At 56.3% G+C, this 5,000-nt stretch overlaps 1 pseudogene; it reads left to right on the top strand.

Moving 5' to 3' along the window:
* The window catches only part of LOC143263287 (large subunit ribosomal RNA), a 2,994-nt pseudogene extending 1,651 nt beyond the window's left edge, over positions 1–1,343 (top strand).
* Positions 1,344–5,000: the final 3,657 nt, after the last annotated feature.

The raw sequence follows: 5,000 nt of genomic DNA on the forward strand, positions 1-5,000 counted from the left end.
ATGGAAGTCGGAATCCGCTAAGGAGTGTGTAACAACTCACCTGCCGAAGCAACTAGCCCTGAAAATGGATGGCGCTGAAGCGTCGCGCCTATACTCCACCGTCAGTGGTATGTGTGAAGCGGGGCAATTTATTGTCCTCTATGAAGCTCTGACGAGTAGGAGGGTCGCGACGGTGTGCGCAGAAGGGTCTGGGCGTGAGCCTGCCTGGAGCCGCCGTCGGCGCAGATCTTGGTGGTAGTAGCAAATACTCCAGCGAGGCCCTGGAGGACTGACGTGGAGAAGGGTTTCGTGTGAACAGCCGTTGCACACGAGTCAGTCGATCCTAAGCCCTAAGAGAAATCCTATGTAGATGAGGTGTCCTAAGACGTTAAACACTTGTAAAAAAAACGCAGCTATTTTATTATTTTTTTTATTATTATATAAATCGCAGCATATTTTGTTATTATATACATGCACAAAAAACACCCATTGGGCGAAAGGGAATCCGGTTTCTATTCCGGAACCCGGCAGCGGAACCGCATACCATTCGGGCCCTCGTAAGAGTGTTCGTCGGGGTAACCCAAAATGACCTGGAGACGCCGTCGGGAGATCCGGGGAGAGTTTTCTTTTCTGTATAAGCGTTCGAGTTCCCTGGAAACCTCTAGCAGGGAGATAGGGTTTGGAACGCGAAGAGCACCGCAGTTGCGGCGGTGTCCGGATCATCCCCTCGGACCTTGAAAATCCAGGAGAGGGCCACGTGGAGGTGTCGCGCCGGTTCGTACCCATATCCGCAGCAGGTCTCCAAGGTAAAGAGCCTCTAGTCGATAGATTAATGTAGGTAAGGGAAGTCGGCAAATTGGATCCGTAACTTCGGGATAAGGATTGGCTCTGAGGAGCGGGGCGTGTCGGGCTTGGTCGGGAAGCGGGTCTGGCTGACGTGCCGGGCCTGGGCGAGGTGAACGGCTCTCGTGGCTGGGATCCGAGCTCGGTCCCGTGCCTTGGCCTCCCGCGGATCTTCCTTGCTGCGAGGCTTCCGTGGCGTTTCCCATCGGTGCGGTCGTCCTCTTCGGCCGCCATTCAACGCTCAGCTCAGAACTGGCACGGACTAGGGGAATCCGACTGTCTAATTAAAACAAAGCATTGCGATGGCCCCCACGGGTGTTGACGCAATGTGATTTCTGCCCAGTGCTCTGAATGTCAACGTGAAGAAATTCAAAAAAGCGCGGGTAAACGGCGGGAGTAACTATGACTCTCTTAAGGTAGCCAAATGCCTCGTCATCTAATTAGTGACGCGCATGAATGGATTAACGAGATTCCCATCTGTCCCTATCTACTGGCGGTGGCGGTCTGTGGCCACCCAGGGCGGGAGATAACCCCCGAACTAGCCCTCGCGTAGGAGGGTTGATCGGCCGAGTCGATGGGTGTATCGGCGATGAAGGCATTAGAGACCGTCAGTGCGTCGTACACGTAGTACTTCGCATAATGGCGAGGCCCTGATTTAGCATACGGGCTGTGGCGTGTTCTTTGTACAGCACTGTATGTGCTGTATGACTTCCGACTGGGGAACTGTTGTCACTCGTGGCATCAGTTCCCCAGTTTACGTTAAACGGTTTTTCAGACCGTTTTTCGTGGGCGGAACACGCCACTAGACAACACTCCGCTGGGCTCAGGAATACATGGGATGCAATCAATCCCCTGGGCAACCCAGGCCGCAAGGGGCAAACGTGCCCTAGCCACACTTGAGCCTCCACGAAAAAGGTACCGCTGGATAGCTCGTGTTCTTAAATACGCAGCGAACTGAACGAAGTGTGGTGGAGAGGAAGAGGCAGCCTCTCCGACTGCTGTCTCCCACGTGTTTGCCGTGCGTGGCGACCCTTGTCGTCGGAAAAGAGGATCCTGGGATCTGAGGGGGCCCTCTCCTGCGGGTGAGACGTCCCCAACACGTACCTTTGGCCTCTGCTTCGGCTAGATGGGCGGCTGGACGAGAAAAGCAGCCCTGGTCCAGTCAATCGGCTTGGAACGACCACACGCTTCGGGCAAGTGGGTTCTGCTGGGCGAGGACGCGGGCTGGGTAAGGAAACCGACCCAGCCAGCAGACTATATTCGGTGCGTAGCCCTAACTCAGCCTTTGGCGGGTTCCAAATTGTGTGGGTCGGTGGTGGCCGGGGAGCGCACTGGATGAAAGACCAAGACACATTATGGGTCTGAATAAAATTAATGAACAAAAAACTAAGCGTCCAAAGACGACGGGTCCAGCTCCTACTCGGAGTGAAGCCGTCGCCGCAGACGCGGGAACTGCAAATGCAGCTGTCAGTCCCCCCGCGTCTGTGAGAAAGACAAGATCCGGGAAGGTGATCAATATCGCCAATCCTCGTGTGATCTTGCAAAGATGTGTGACTCCCACGCGAGCGGTCTCGGTGAAAACCGAGCCCAACGTGGAAGTAATCGAACGAGTCGGAGACACGTCACTCGTGAAGGTGCAGTCGGCACCCGAGCGTGTCGAGGACCCTACTGGTGACGGTTGGCAAACCGTCACCAAAAAGTCGAAGCGAGCCAAGCCGGGCGCACCCACCGGCAAGGCCGCAGTAAACCGGGCCAGGAGACCGAAGGGGACGTTCTCCGGGCAGAAGGTACGGCCTCTCGATCTCGTAAGAGACGAAGCCTTTAGGCGAGTGTCCGAAATACGGACCTTTTGCTTTCGACCTGAGTCGAAAGTCAATAAGGAGTCCGGGTCAAAGATACTCGCCGAGGTTGAGGCACTCAACGAGCTGGTCCAGGAGCTTATTCAACGGAATAGCTTCGTCGAAGGGCAGCTCGCCGCGGTCAGGGCGGACCTAAAAGCGCGTCCTGCCGTAATGAGTGCGATGCGACCTGGGCCGTCCAAGGGAACTCTCCCGAAGACGGCCTGCAACGCCGCGCAGTCGACTTACGCCCATGTGAACAAAGTCGACTGCAAAGGAGCTTCTCCGGAAGCGGGGAGACGGCCACAATCGCAGCATGTGGTAAAAATCTTCCCGCCGAAGGAAAAAGGACAGAGCAGCGAAGTTACGAAGGTTACTGTTCTGTCGCTCGTTAAACCAGCGAAGGAGGCGATCCGAATTAAGTCGGTCCGACGCATCCACTCCGGTGGCATCGTCGTCGAGACCGACCGAAAGGAGGACCTGCAAGCCTTCGTTGGCAATAAGAAGCTCCGGAGCGCGGGTCTGTCCGTCTCCTTACCTACCAAGCGGGACCCCGAGGTTTTAGTTTACGACGTCCCGCGTCGGATGGGTAAGGACGAAATTGCCTCCAGTATTTGGAGGCAAAATCTCTGCGATGCGAACCAGAAGGATGTGCCTTCGGGAATCCGGGTCAGCCGCATGGCTGGCAAGACCCCGGAGACAGCCAACTGGGTCGTTGCCGTCAGTCCGCAGAATCTTCAGCGGCTGAAGCAGAGGGGTAGCCGAGTTTACCTTGGATGGAACTCCTGTCGTGTACGGGATTTCGTCCAGGTGCTTCGGTGCTACCGTTGTCAACGCTTCGGGCATACCTCGAAGCGTTGTAAATTCAAGGAGGACGTGTGCGGTCACTGCTCCCAAAAGGGGCATACCTTCACGCTCTGTAGCAAGAAGAGTGAACCTCCGGTCTGCTCTAATTGCAAGGACAGAGGGTGGGCTAGTGCACACAAGTCGCGGGACCCAGCTTGCGCTTCCTATCAGGCGGCGCTAGCTTTGGAGTCGTCCCGTGTCCGACTTGAGTGACGGGCAGACGTGGACTTGTCCACTCCGCCATTCGAACGGCATGCTGGGCGGACCCCTCGGGGTTCGTCCCCTCGGGCCAGGCTGAAGCCCCTCTTGCGGAGATAAATTGACTTTAACACTACTCCGTCAAGAGTGCCTGGATTGGGTTGGACTCGAGGTGGCAGCGGGAGTAGCACGTTGTCTTCCCCTGTCACGATAACGAACGAGGGTAGAGCCAGACCATCGGCACGCGTCGAGAGAGCGGCTAGTATAGTCCACATAGGACCCAGGCATAGCCCATCTTTAGACTCACAACGACGACACTAACTGTCCCTATCTACTGGCGGTGGCGGTCTGTGGCCACCCAGGGCGGGAGATAACCCCCGAACTAGCCCTCGCGTAGGAGGGTTGATCGGCCGAGTCGATGGGTGTATCGGCGATGAAGGCATTAGAGACCGTCAGTGCGTCGTACACGTAGTACTTCGCATAATGGCGAGGCCCTGATTTAGCATACGGGCTGTGGCGTGTTCTTTGTACAGCACTGTATGTGCTGTATGACTTCCGACTGGGGAACTGTTGTCACTCGTGGCATCAGTTCCCCAGTTTACGTTAAACGGTTTTTCAGACCGTTTTTCGTGGGCGGAACACGCCACTAGACAACACTCCGCTGGGCTCAGGAATACATGGGATGCAATCAATCCCCTGGGCAACCCAGGCCGCAAGGGGCAAACGTGCCCTAGCCACACTTGAGCCTCCACGAAAAAGGTACCGCTGGATAGCTCGTGTTCTTAAATACGCAGCGAACTGAACGAAGTGTGGTGGAGAGGAAGAGGCAGCCTCTCCGACTGCTGTCTCCCACGTGTTTGCCGTGCGTGGCGACCCTTGTCGTCGGAAAAGAGGATCCTGGGATCTGAGGGGGCCCTCTCCTGCGGGTGAGACGTCCCCAACACGTACCTTTGGCCTCTGCTTCGGCTAGATGGGCGGCTGGACGAGAAAAGCAGCCCTGGTCCAGTCAATCGGCTTGGAACGACCACACGCTTCGGGCAAGTGGGTTCTGCTGGGCGAGGACGTGGGCTGGGTAAGGAAACCGACCCAGCCAGCAGACTATATTCGGTGCGTAGCCCTAACCCAGCCTTTGGCGGGTTCCAAATTGTGTGGGTCGGTGGTGGCCGGGGAGCGCACTGGATGAAAGACCAAGACACATTATGGGTCTTAATAAAATTAATGAACAAAAAACTAAGCGTCCAAAGACGACGGGTCCAGCTCCTACTCGGAGTGAAGCCGTCGCCGCAGACGCGGGAA

This window comes from Megalopta genalis, unplaced genomic scaffold (genome assembly GCF_051020955.1).
Source record: "Megalopta genalis isolate 19385.01 unplaced genomic scaffold, iyMegGena1_principal scaffold0443, whole genome shotgun sequence".
NCBI lineage: Eukaryota > Metazoa > Arthropoda > Insecta > Hymenoptera > Halictidae > Megalopta > Megalopta genalis.